The sequence below is a fragment of the Desmodus rotundus genome, chromosome 3 (assembly GCF_022682495.2).
Source record: "Desmodus rotundus isolate HL8 chromosome 3, HLdesRot8A.1, whole genome shotgun sequence".
Taxonomy (NCBI): Eukaryota; Metazoa; Chordata; class Mammalia; order Chiroptera; family Phyllostomidae; genus Desmodus; species Desmodus rotundus.
In genome coordinates this window covers 42,137,604-42,152,424 of record NC_071389.1, presented here as the reverse complement: position 1 = coordinate 42,152,424, position 14,821 = coordinate 42,137,604, and the positions used below count along the sequence as shown (strand labels likewise).

The window sequence follows — 14,821 nt, the reverse complement described above, 5'->3', positions numbered from 1 at the left end:
TATTTTAATAATGCAGCCCATTTTTCCCTAAGGAAATATGTGAATAGTCAAATTAGGGGATAAACATCTTTATTCTTTTTTACTTGACTGATGTAGATAATATTTATTTTAAGTCCAATTTTAGTTCCCCATGCAAACAGGAGATGCAGCCATATAGGAGGTGACTCCCACATGGACAAATCCAAACAGCAGATAATCCACATTTCTGTTTGGCTTAAAATGTTATCATTCAGTCTTTTAACATTCCATGTTATATCCTAATTATGCTTGGTTTCAAAGAAACTTCTATTCCTGGGAGGGGGCTTAAAATGGATAATCCAGGCTTGTTGTAAATAGCCAGCAGTAACACCCCCCCCCCCATATCATGTATCATATATCACGTATCACCTATATATGAGAAGAAATCAACAAGGTGGGATTTTTTGCGGTTTGGCAGAGAGGGGATGATAGATGAGTACAGCCCTTTCTTCCAATGATAATATTCAATATGTGGTTATAGAACTGAATTTCTATGAATAATTTCCAAAAGAAAATTTTTAAGAGCCTGACTGAATATGAATGCGTGCAGCACTAAAAGATGAACTTAACTGAATTGAGGAGCTTCCTACTTCATCACAAGCCCAGTCAGAACTTCGCTATATCCACTTTGGTAAACACAGTGATGTGCTGTTCTTTAAAAAAGGTGTCATACTTCAGAATGCCTTCGTAGGTATGCTGAACTAAGAAATGGAAAGAGCAATATCTGTGCATCCACACTTTGACAGAATGAAGATGATCATCTTCTCTCAGATACAAAAGTATAATAAGAGAATTAAGTAATAATTAAATGAGTTAGAATTTCACTGATAAGCATTATAGTGGCTGCTATAAAGTTACTCTGTACCCGTCAAGATCTCTCCACTATACGCCATCTAAACACACTCTCCTCACAGCCTGAGAGGTGTTCGGCCAACCACACTAGACAAAAGATGAATGCTACCAGAAAGGCCATGGATTCACTGCCACAGCATTAGCAACATTATACAATTAGAAAATAACCATTTTTTACAAGATGCTATAATTTCACTAATTAAATATCTCCTTTAGAGATCAATAATACTATGAAAGAAAAATTAGAGTATTTCCTAATTCAAGTTTTTAATATTAAACACAATTCTGGCATATTTTAAGAAAGGAAAAATAAAATATTTACCTCTTTAATATCTGATGTGTTTTTTGTCATTTAAATTTCTAAGTTATTGTATGAAAATCCACAACATCTGAACACGTATTTCTCCTTCCCAAGATTCTTATTACCTAATAAGCAATTAGCCATATAATGGTCTTGACCTGAATCTTACCCTTTAGAAATAAAACCAGAAGGAATTTCAAGAAGATATATAAGAAAACGCAAGTTTTCTATTAGTGTAAACAGATATAAGATGTCCCCATCCAAAGCAGCACACGGGGATATCCCAAGCTTTGTACCACTTTGCAAAGTCAGGCTGGTACGCTCTCTTGTTTGCAGCCTGGAGATTCAATTCAAATGTAAGTGAAAAAAATTACATTCTAGTTTTCATTACCTACTGGAATATTTTTGGTGACTGCTCACCAAAGAAGATGGCCGGAGGTTCATCCCTTTCAGCATTCTATGAAAGTACAAAAGACTTTTCTCAGTCTTTTTAAAGCAAGTTAATTTTCACTTGATTTTATGTTTTTATCATTATGTATTTTTAAGGTGTTAGTAAAAAAAAAAAAAGGAAGAAAGAAAAGATATTCTGTCAAAATGCTTCCATTGTCCTTTGCTGAAACCAGTAGGAGCTTTCAGATGTGAAAACGGGGCCAAGCGGAAGCACTTCATGGGAAAATCTGCAGTGGCACGGTTTTGATAATGAACATGCCTAGAGAAATAAAATCATGAATGCTGTATGTGTTGGGGGGAGAAACTCTTATCTTCAGTTGGGTTCTGTTTCCCTTAGAGAGGCTTATGTTACCTACAATCAATAGGTCTCCAATTAAACAAAGAAGATTTACATATGCTGCTGCATTTCGGAGCTAATGAAATTGGTCTAACAGTTTTAATAAGAGTAAAGCACTGGATGGGGTGGGTGGGGGGTGACTTAGTAGTTCCCATTATAGAATTGAGCCCAACTCCTTAATTCCAATTTTTAACTTTTCTACTACTACTGCCTTTGGCCTGTCCCAACGCCAAAATACACCCTATTCAGGGAAGACAGACGTACAAACCTGCAAATGCTCTCCAGAGATAAGGATATGATTGACACCTTCCCTTCAAAGCAAAACAATATGTGATTCAAAACCCAAGGGGTAAAAAAAAGAGGTATCCATCCTGAGGGGGTTCCATTGTTAATCAAGACTATGCTCTTTAAAAATTCAACAGCATTAAATTAAAAATTTTTACAACCCCTCCTAGCTGGGTACCTAGCACATAGTAGGGACTTGAGAAGTGACTGTTCGTATAAAGATATTTTCTCACATAAACTGGAGCAATGGCTCTCCTACTCTGTCACCTTCCGTATCTGCTTCATTAGGTAAATAGTTCAAATAAAGGTCAAGACCAGGATGTTAGATGGAAAACAAATAGCCTGACAGTTTTCTACAAATAAGTCAATATCACTTAACCTTTATTTTCCAAATTATACTTATTCACATGTCAATAACCCCTTTAGATTAACATGAAACTTTGGATTTTGATAAAGAAACAAAAAATCAATTAACATAACAGGGTAAGAAGAGAAAATCATTCTGATAAAAAAAATTTAGGCTTAAGTTCTGTCCTGAGGTGAACATCCAAAAACTATATAATATGTTGCCTAGTTTTAAAATTCATACTATCAGCTTCACAGATTTTTTGTTTTGTCCAGTCCATATTCTCCACTTAATCCCCAGCTCAACAAAGATACTGAGTAGATACTGATATAGTATCTTATATTAAGTGCCAGGCCCTCTGCACCCTTATGGGGGTACACAAAAAAACTAACATAATTCAGTCCCTGTTCATAAAGGAACCACAGCCCACTTCGGAAGGCAGATCATTTTATCATGATACAGGAAGTGCCAATGGTGAGTACTCATACAGTGCTACCAGGAGGCTATGGAAACGTAGGGAAGGGGCCTTATAACCCAGTGCTGCGGTGAAAAGAAGGCTAAACTAATGTTGGCCAATTAAAGGTAGGTGAGGACGTTCCAAGTAGAAGGAATAATACAACAAGAGAGAGAGAGAAATACACATACACACAGACATTACAGTACAAAGTGAGGACAGAGACTCACGGGAGACAGGCAGGAAGGCAGGGTTCCCCTGCAAGTTCCATGCACCAAAATTTTCGTTTATGTCTTTGCCTGCGCTCTCTTCAGTTTCAAGGTTAGTTGTGTTAACTGGTTAACTCAATCCAGAAAAATAATTTAATTACTTCAATTATTCCACATTTATCTAAATGTACCTTACCCTTGTTTAAATATTGTATCTATCATCTTGATTACAAGTAAGAGCTTTCAAAATAACGTATGGCACTGTGAAAGAGGACTTGACAGAAGCATGAGACCTTCCATAACACTAGTGAGTTCCTTAATCCTGAAGCCCCCCGTCTAGACTTCAGCTCCTACCTCCAAAAGTTCAAGGATCCAAGGCTGATACATTCATTTATTGAAACATCACCCTGGTGGGAATCTACAACTAGGGATTCATTCCAAGTTTAAAGACAAGCAATCCTTTTACCAGATGTTGGACTTCGTTAGACAATGAGAATACTCTATAAAAATTTCCTTCTAAATAATGACTTAATAAAAAAACAGAAAAAGGCCGTTATATTGAAGACCCATAATTCTAACCTGAATATTATAATTTTAAAATATATAGCATTAATTAATGCTATTTATCATGTTTGGTTTTATTCTTATTAAATGAAAAACAAGAGATGAAAGAAAACAGAATGATACGTAACAGCCAGATATGTAAAAATGCTGTTCAAGATTACAAGAAAATAAGACTTGAGGGAAAAACAGGAGAGGGAGATTAGTAGCAAAAACAGAGATTTTCAAACTTTTTAAACTTTCATTACTTGTAAATAATATACTCTTAAAGGGAACTTCAGATATTGCTAAAATCATCAGGTGAATTCTGACATTTGTATCCATGCAGCTTATTTAATTACATTCCCTGGCAGAACTAAACTGCTAACATCCAATGAACTCTATAGAGTTCGCCTCCCTCCTCTTACTGACTGTAAAACAAAGAAATCTGTCTTGAGTTTCATGATGTCCCACATGTTACTGTGACTAATCCCCATCCATTTTTATTTACAGTGTTCAGATGAGTTTCTATGACAATCCCATGCCATTCTCAATGCTACACACACATTTCCTGCTTTTTGAAAATAATTACTAAACAAGTCATTTGTTTTATTCTCTATACAAAGAAAAGCTCACATATTTAATGGTTGGAGAGATAGACTTCATTTTCAGATTAAACATCAAGCAGATAGAACAGAGAACAAAAAAAAAAAATCCAATATCCACTGTTTGGGACCACCAGATTGTTGCTGTTTGTATTTCATTTATCAGACATGCAAAAGTTCTCTTTCCCATCACCATCTGCACACACTTTCCCCGCAGATCCTCACACCTGTCCCATTAACACACGAGCACATACTCACACATACAGGACCTCTCACATGCTTCCTGTCTGAATGTATATCCATATCTGTTTTCTTGTAACAGAAAATAAGGCAAAGCAGCTTGAGACCTCCGACCATTTAAAATTCACTTCAGTATAAGAGTCTCAGGGTTGCTAACTTTCTTTGGAGATGGAGCAAAAACAAAGATATTAGGTTATACTGCTGGGACTTGACTGTTTTAGGAACTACTACTAACTGCCAAATGAATTCACCACGGCTTGCTCTTCAGGGCCTTTCCTTCCTTACTGGTTTTCACTCCCTCCTACTCCTGCTATTTAGTTTTCTATAACTCTGTTCTATACTTCAGCATCACTAGAAAGATGTTCTTTAAAAAAATAACAGGGTTTTTTGGGGGGTTTTTTGCCCCACCAGCTTTCTTTAGAGAAAATAAGCTACAGTGAACTATCAAATAATAGAAGCCACCTGTGCACTGTCCTGTGTCTGCTTGGATTTGCCTTCCATTCACACAGATATTTTTGACATAAGAAAACAAAAAATGTAACAATGTAACACTTAGGAGAAGTATCGAATGATAGAATTCCTCAACATGCACCAGTTGCACAGTAAAAAGGCAATATCAACAATGCGTTCTGCAAATGTTTAAAACCTCATATGGGCTACTGGTTGGAAGGATCCTAATTTTAAAATATCAATCTTAATTTCTGAAGAAATTACATCTAAGATGTATCAACTCATTTTGTAGTATTTTCTTTAGTTTTGCATAGTTGGCACCCGGTACACAGTTCCTAATGGGGAGTAAGTGCTCAAAACATGTTTGCCGAACTGAGTTGCCAATGACAGGGTAGAAGTTGTCATTAAAGGCAACCAAAACAGATCTTCTATGCCAACAGCAAACCAAAAGCATCCACCTTGATGCAAATGATAACAACAGGCTACAACTGCTCTCCATTATGCAAGAATTTTCTATCTCTAGAACTCGTGGGGTGCATGGTCCTTGTTTCCTCACCTATAAAATGAAGGTGTCCTCCAACATGCGAAATTCTAAATCTAGTAAAAAGACAGAAAAAGCTCTAGTTTCTCACTACTTTTTAAAGTTCAGAGTAAATAATGGCTTTCAGCACTATTATATACTTCCAGAGAGCACTTCTGATCCCATCCATACATTCAGAGGTGGAGCTTAGCGAGTTTGATATATTGAGAAACGCCTTAGAGCGTGAAAACAGGCCACAGAAGGGTATGACCTAGTTACCAGCCCCAACCACTTACTAACCGTGTACCTTGGACATGTTACTCAGCTTCTTTGTTTCCTCATCTGCATAAAAGCAATTGTAAAAGCTCTCCTACCTGAAATTAAAGGTTTACACAACAAGCTAATAAAATAATGTATAAGAAAAGCCTATTTAAATAATATAGATGTTAACCACACAAGTCTGAGGTCTGACAGATCAGGCTTTAATCCTGGCTTTGCCACTTACTATTGGTGTGACCTTGGGTGAATTACTAACACTCTCTGAACCTTTGTTTCCTGAATAGCAGGAGTAACCCACAACAAAAGTCATCGAAGATCCCTCTGTGCCCCACTCCCCAACTTGAAAAATTTTCCAAAACTCGGAAAAGTCCAAAAGATAAACAAAATAGAAACAAAGAAACCCACATATAACCAAAGAAACTCACATCTACAATTTAAAAAACCAACAAAGTCAGTGCTAAGAAAGAGCACCCAAGTATGTAAACTCCTTGCATTGGCCCAAGAGTTTAAAGAGCTTGTAATAGAACACCCTAGTACAAAGCCAAAAGCATTGTCACAGCTACTCTGTCCTCACTTTCAGACAAAGTTATTGATAGGAAAGGCCAACACCGTGCATCTCTAAATGTGAATCTGTGTTTCTCTCCAATCTATCTGTTTCCCTCCTCCAATTCTGCTATCTCATGACATGGGTCATGGCTTATTCAGCATCACCCCTACCCCAGCATTCCCGAGGCTCAATGGCAAATAAAGTAAAAAGCTATGTACAGGGTCTGGCACAAATAATGCCCCCTTTTTTATTTTTAACAAAATCATAAGGATATAATTCAGTATGTAACAATATCACACTCAAGCATAGCATGTGCCATTTTGGGTGAAATGTTTGAATTAAAATTATAAATTATTACACCCATGTTATTACCCTACCAACCACACCACGCAGGCCAGACCCTGTATAATAAGTCTTTACATAGCAAAATTGAAAATGTCTCTCTTTGAAGAATTACAAAGCTTTCTGTCTGAAACCTCTGACCTTTCTAGAGAAATCAGAGTCACTGCAGTTTAAAAATGTAGGTGGTAAAAGTACAAAGGATTACATTTATCCGTTTTGTATGTTTGCCATCTTTTCTGCAAATGAGGGGTAAATATCTTTGGAACAATTAGTTCTTCAACCCTAACATTTCAGATTGCAATATTCTCATTTCCAAAGAACCATATACATCCTGGGCTCAATGAGGTGGTACTTTTCTGTTAATCTCTGTTCCTCCTTCCTTGTACAGAAAATCTAAAATACATGAATCCAGAACTTTTTTTCCAAAAAGTAAGACTTATTTCTTTACAGTGAACAAGCCTAGAAAATAATAAAAATTCATCTGAATATTCTTAAAAACCCCTGTAATTCTTTATTAGCTAGGGAGAAGGAGGGACTTCAAAAAGTACATTTAAAAGGAAAATGTCTTTGTCACATATTAAGAGGTCATACAATAAAAGTATTGCAAAGACTATCTGTTGCTGACAGGAACGTACAATAGTTACGCTGTTCAACAGCATCGAGTTACAAAGACTTCGTTCTCAGAAGTTACTTGAAACTACTCTCCAAAAGAGAAGATCTAACATTTAAAAGAAGGGAAGAAAAAGACAACTAAATGAATCAAGTGAAAACTTTACTAATTTAGTAATGTTTATATAATATGCATTATACAAAAATCGTGCCACAGCCACACAAAGATGCAGACAAGCTTTTGTCAAATCCTTAGCCAGAATCCTTGCTTCATCTTACATGTCTGCAACCCACTTATCTTTAACTTACAATTACTTAATGCTAAAAATAACGCGTTCTCGGGTATATACACTTTTCCATCAACAATATTTTAACATCCAATATTACGTATGAGTTGTACTCCTTATAAAAGATATTGATCATTTTCATTGTTAATTTGCTCTTATAGCTGTGCCCACACAGTTCTATTTAATAGAACATTATGAAGGTCTGCATGCACACACACAATATCTTAATTACTCATTCTATAGTCAGCTCTTTAAGCATCTCCATTCTTCATTTGTTTGTAATGCTTAAACATGCCACGAAGAAGGGCTTGATGTCATCCCAACACTGAGATCCATCTGTCTATGGCCCTCCTTTGACTTTCCTCCTTCTGCAGCCAAAATGTTCACAAAAGTTGATGAGAATTTGTCAACCCAAGAACTTGTAATGTCAGCTCCTTTGCAAAGCAATGGAATATTTGGAAGTGACAATGAAGGGATCCTGTAGGTACACTATTCATTTTATGTAGAAGCTTAAAATTAGATAACTAATCCCTTTAACATTAAAATACACAGAATTCTAAATGCTTCCAATAGGGGAAGAGGGAAGAAGCAGGCACATAAGACAGAAGAGATAGTTCTTAGTTTCCCATATTAAGTAATGTGTCCCTAATTTTGATAATTGAATGAAAATTGATATTGTAGCACCACAGTTTCTACTGGATAATAGAAATTGACAAATTCCTTTCCCTACCACAATATTACCACTCAGATCAAGCTATATGACTCACCACAGATATATCTTCCCCAACGGCATGAACATGTTGCACTGTCCAATCATGGGCTGGCAAAATTACAAAATGAAATAAAATTGCCCAAACCATAGCAACAAAGACAACAGCCTGATAACGACAGATGCTACACAGACATACACACAAAATTTTAAGTAGCATTCACTTTTTAAATGTTTTACCATTACTTTTATTTCATCTCACTTTTTAACCCATACAATATTTCAAAAATAGCCATTAAAATATTTATATAAATCGTACATATTCTAAAAACTGTTCCTGCCTGGAAATTCACAGGTTATTTGGGACCACCATAAACACGAGAGGCATCAAAAGGCAAGCAGTGTGTGGAAAGGACAATGAGTACGAATCCTTTTTTTAAACTCTAATCCTTTTTGCTTCCAATTTAATCACTTTTATTGACACACCTAAATTTCCTTCTTCCAACATAACTGATTATCAACAACTCTAAGATTTATTAGCATTTCTTAAAAAGAAAGTTATATTTCTATTTTATTCAATATAAGTTCCAGTTCAGCAGCTTTTAAAAAAATAAACCCTCGAAGAATTAATATGTAGAAAAAATTAATGTAGTATAACTTTATCTTGCTGGTCATTTTTTTCTATTTACAAATATAAAATTCATATTGAGTGAGGCTTTGGGTTTTTGCACTAAAGCCATTAAGAACTAATTTTGACTAAGTTTAAAGAAATAGATATAAGGACATTACATAAATCTATCAATAAACCATTTAAAGGCATTAAGATACAGCTTGTCTTTACTTTCAATTTTTCTCCTTCCTATTTTAATTTTTTTAACTTTAAAAAAAAGTATTTTTTCTTTCTTTCAAATAATTATACACAAGGCCATAATCAAAGGATCTTTATGGAACAAAGTAAATTTTAAATGTTAAAATCTAAGGGAAATCATTAAGGGAACTTATAAATGTATATATATCATGCATATAAGTAAATGTTTTAAAAATCCACCTAGTAAAATGTTACATGCAACTCTGATTTTTAATTCCTAATAGCTTCCCAAATTCATCTAACTTTGCCTTACCAAAGCAATAAAAAATAAAAAATTCGTAAACCATTGTCATAATGCTTCTTTTCATTAACTTCAACTTCCTAAAACACAACAAAGAACAAGTCATTCCAGATTTTTGACCCCCAACACCAACAAGCCCAAGACCATGTCTCCTTCCAACCAAGTGCAGCCTCATTCCGTGGCTAAGAACTGAACTAACTCCACTGTAAAGTATCTCCGTGGGAAGGGTTTGGATTTTGACTTTTTATTTCCCCTTTGATTCAAGGTAGGTGTGTGATACCATTTAAATGACACCCAACTCCAGGCAACAGGATAGAAAGGACATAGAATGAACCTGGATTTTATTTTTAAGAACAAAGGATTTGGAATCAGAAGGCCTAAGTTTAATCTTGCTCTGCACAAGTGACTTGGCCGCTCTGAGACTTTATTTTCACCTGTACAAATAAGAGAATGTATTATATATTCACAATATGGCTATGAAGTTTTAAAAAAAGAAGAAAGAAGAAGAAGAAGGGAAAAAAAGAAAGCTACAATGAAGGGCGAAACTTAGTACAGAGCTTGCTATAAAATAGATACTCAACAGATTATTTGCCTTCCTTCTTCTCTTCCTTCCTTCCATCTACCTCTCAATTAATCAAGGTCCAAAATATCTACCACTAGGAAGGTATATAAAAGACACGAAGAAAAGTAAGTGTAAAGTTCGCAAAGAAGATTAAGCGACTCCACTTCAATCTCCAGTTATTATTATCACCCTGATCATCTCTGGGGTGGGATGAGCAATATATTATTACATGTCAATGAACACCAACACTTGCCAAAATACACAATTCAAATGAACTTCTTTCTCTCAATTTTATCTTATTTAGCTTCTTTTTACAAACAGAAACAGCAAAAAATATCCTCTGCCATGGAGTTGCGGCAATTTGTCATTTGTGGATTTCTTTCTTTGCCTCGTAAGCCATGTTTATTTCACTAAAATAGGAGGACAAATTCTGTTAGATAAAATATAGTTTTACATTGTGGAAGTATCATAACAAAACATACAGCAGTGCTTTCTAATATTTGGGGGAAAACCTAGGGGGAAAAGTAATTTCTGTCTTTGTAGCAGGTAGAGAATTCTGGTTAAGTTTAGGGACACTAAAGTTTGGATCAGTAATTTCTATCTTACAGTTGCCTTAGTGACAGACAGCAGCCACAAAGTTAACAGTGTAAATTGTCACCTTAAAAGGCAAAATGGTGATAACAGACATTCTCAATAGCCCCTTTTCAAGTTTATGCATGCCACAGTGTCCCTAATTGGACCCCTAAAAGCTAAAAAGAATTTTTGTGAACCGTTTCTTTCTAAAAATCTGAATAGAAACTCCGAAAGCCACCAGTAGTATCTTAGTCTGAAACAAACTATGCAAAAAATTGTGGGGAGAGAGACTATAAAATCCTCCTCTTGATATCTGGCAGCTCACGATCCTCTTACAGTCATTACTTAAACCAAAACACTTTTTAGAGCATCTCCATTTGCGATGAAGTTCACGGTTTTATGTTTCTCTTAACAAAGCATGCCGATTCATTCATTCTCTTCCTCCTCCACCTGACTTCTTCCTTCTCTTTACCCGAACTCCCAAGGATTTACAATTTATAATATATTTAAAAGCAATATCTAGCCTCTAAAAAACTGTTGCTGAAATGATAATAAACCAGCGTTTAGCACATGCACTGTGTTCAATCTGTATTTTGTTTTCCCCCCTATTCTAATCCTCAGAATTGTTTTCAATAATCTATATTAACATTTGTGAGCAATTAGAATTGTTGTTGCTTCTGTGCAAGTTTTAAAAAGCCGACAGGCTGTTCTGAGTCTTCTGGAAGCAGCTTGAGGCCTTAACCAAGTGAAACACCCAGTCCTACTGTGTACAGCAGTGACCACAACAAAGGCTGTGGTTTCTCCCACACTAGCCCTAAATAGGTTTAAATTAATGCTATTCATCACTGGGTGGAAAAGAAGACAAGGCAAATCCAAGCCAGCAGCACTGAGAAATTTCTTACCAGCACTCAAACCTCTTAGCCATAAATGAGCTGACCTCCTCCGTTCATAGGTTTACTCCAGAACAACTCTTTCTTCTTATTCCTATACATTCTCTACCTTTGAATTTCCTTTTTTTTCTCACTACATTATAGATAGAGGATATTGTTACCACATTCTAGATAAAGGATATTGTTACTATTGTCAAGTTACGCAGAAAACACTCAAGGTCGGGATATAAAAGCCCCGTTTATCTCAAGTTTGTTGATTGTTAATGTTATCTCCTTTGAAGATGTGAGAGACAAATAAAAAGATAAATAAATTTTTCTAAAATTGTGTGCATATACTAATGGTTTACAGTAGATCAGTCAGCCACAAACAATTTATCATGAGTTTAGGATCAGAGCTGGAATTCGAGATAGGGTGGTATTTACTCTATTAATTTTAAATATCACTGTATATTAGTCTTCCTCCTTCTTTTTCCAGACATAGAGTATTATTATAAATCACAGAAACTAACCACACAACGTTCCTACCCGGGAGTTTTTATTAAGATACTGAAGAAGTTTAATTATATAATGTCTAGTCCTAGACCTGAGCATAAACACAGACACACAGACGCTTGCTAACAGAACATAAGGAATGTATCTTAGGTATGCAATAGTGCCATAAACTAATGTGGTTAAGTTACCCCCAAATTAAGGAATTACCGTAATTAATTTGGCATAAAATTATAAACTGTAACAATCTAACATGATTAATTTAATATTGTTTACAATAATCACTTTATACACACTTATAACTTTATGTATATAGTTACACTCTATGTAAAGTACCAACTTTATAAAAAAAAGATATCACTCCCAGTGCTCTAAACAACACTCTGTTGCAGCCTGAATGTGCACACACATGCACACGAAGCACACACATGCTCATACACAGATACTCCTAATCTTACACCTGCTCTGAAGCAGTAGGAAGTGAATTCTCAACCTGTCAACATGACCATCTGGTCTATCTGCATATCACGGCTTTCTCTATTACTCTATGAAGGAATGGCAATCACGAAGCCAAAATAAAACTAAAATGCACCTAAGTGGGAGTCTCTCTCTCTCTCTTTGTTGAAATGGAATAATATGTGGCATAACAGAGCAAAACTCACAGTAATGTAAATAATTTTACATGAGCATTCACACCAGCATAATTAAGTGAACAATATGGCACAGGTGATGTAGTAATCAGTAATACTGCCGTACAGGTTTATAGGACAGGTACCAGAATTCCGAGTCACTGCAACAGCTCCTGCAATGAGTGACGGGACCTTTGCTATTCCTAGCCCAAGCAAAGCTAAGTAAAGGTAGTAACGGGGGAGCAGGAAAGCAATCAGTAACTATTGTACTAAAACGTCGCCGTGCAAAAATGTTCACTTCACAACTTAAGTGCTTGTGCTACCATTAGGACAAATTCAATTTTCTCTCTCGCTGGTTAATTAACAATCACAGCAATTACCAGACAAATTTTGGTCATTTATTGGTCTTTCAAAGTGAATTTAAAGACTACTAAAAATACTTCCAATCTTAGAAACTTCGTCATCTGCAAAAAGTGAAGGTGCTCGTGTGATTTAGCATTTGGGCCCAAGGCCACTTGAAAACTAGCACAGGCCTCAATTGAATTAAACATAATTCTCTTAATTTTGGTCTTTAAACATCTCTACACAGCTGCCTCAGAGCTTTCATTCTACCCCACAGCAGGTAATAACTATCAAAAATAAATTGTGACAATGTCACTCTACAGAGTAAAGCAACCTACCTCTATCCAAGAGATAAGTTCTGTAAAAATCTAACCTCTCACAAAATTTAACAAACTCAATTGAAAATCTTCCTAGAATCTGATTACATTACCAGAAGTTATACAGAGCAGTTTCAAAAAAAAAAAAAACAACAAAACTCCAGAAAGTTCTCGGTTGAGTGCCTACTAATGAACAAAGGTTAACTTTATCTAAAAGGTCAAATGCCTGGTGGCTAAGGTTATGACCTTAACAACTTAAATTGTGACCTTGCCACGTGCCGGGTATATTGTAGATTCTGATACAGATCATCTGGTAAAGACTGGTCATAAATTAGCTTTACTGTTACACGCCCACAAAGAAAACCATTTGCCACAATACCATAAGATCTCCAAGTTGTCATATGGTACAAGGGAAGAACGGCTCAAACAGGGCACAAAATGATTTTACTCTTTTATATTTTTAACAAGATTAAATTCTCAGTCTTTTGGAATCACTCTGATTTCATTATACTTGTTACTGTTTATCAGCCACAAATCCACAGTTTGAATGCCACTGGATTTAAAGAAAAAAAATGGAATGTAACTTATGTATTGTATTTTAGTGTCTCAATATGTCTTAAAATAAATCACCTCTGCTTTTTAAAAAATGATTGATTCTTCATTAGCTTCCAGCATTTACATGTGTGTTCTAAGATTTCAACTTCCCACCAAAGAAGACAACAAGGAATAAAGCACTAATTGTATACATTTTTAGAAAGGAAAAAAAGATGTCGTTTCTGTGGCCATCTAGGGAAAAAAAGATGACTTTGGGGTATAAAACAATATATGCCATTTTAAAAGAAAGAGAGGGGGAAGCGTACTATAGGTGAAAAGGACACAATGGTTCTGGCACGTTTCTTGAAGCACGTTTCAGAGTCTCTGCCTCCTGCCAATACTGGCAAGTTCTCAAAACTTTTAAGGAGGTAAAAACATTGTTTAGTGTTTACAAATCTTCAGTATTATAACAGATGCTTGTCAAATCAGTTGTATGTAAGTTGACCAGTCTACCTCATATTTGTATTGGCAGCTTCCCTTCCACAAATAACAGGTCTCTAGATCTCTTAAAGCAAATGTGAAATATTTTCAGACAAAAGGCCCCTAATATTTTCTTTTGCAATCATCCTGTTGTGCGCACAGAGAAGCAGCCATTACTGTGCTCCAGTAAAAGCCAATGGCCTAGCACTTGGCCGGCATTCAGGCCTAACAAGGGATTCTGGGATATATCAGGAAAACCAAACCGAAAGGTAGTCTGATCCATGTTGCTGTCAATAAATCTTTCATAAGCAACAAGGAGGCTAACTCCCCTAAGCAATCTTCTACACGTCATTTTACCAACATCACCCTTGAGGTATAGAAACAACCAGCAACTGTTAGCTCAAGGACTTGGAGCAACAGCACAATAACAACGTCAACGACGACAGAAAGAGCATGCGTGTAATGGCAATGGCTAAAAAGGTTGCAGCTCTTAACTCTAAGGGAAATGTTCACTGC

At 35.8% G+C, this 14,821-nt stretch overlaps 1 protein-coding gene across 3 annotated transcripts in view; it reads right to left on the bottom strand.

Annotated features, from left to right (window-relative positions):
* Positions 1–14,821, bottom strand: part of NFIA (nuclear factor I A) — a 367,285-nt gene that overhangs the window by 344,329 nt on the left and 8,135 nt on the right. The window lies entirely within an intron of this gene.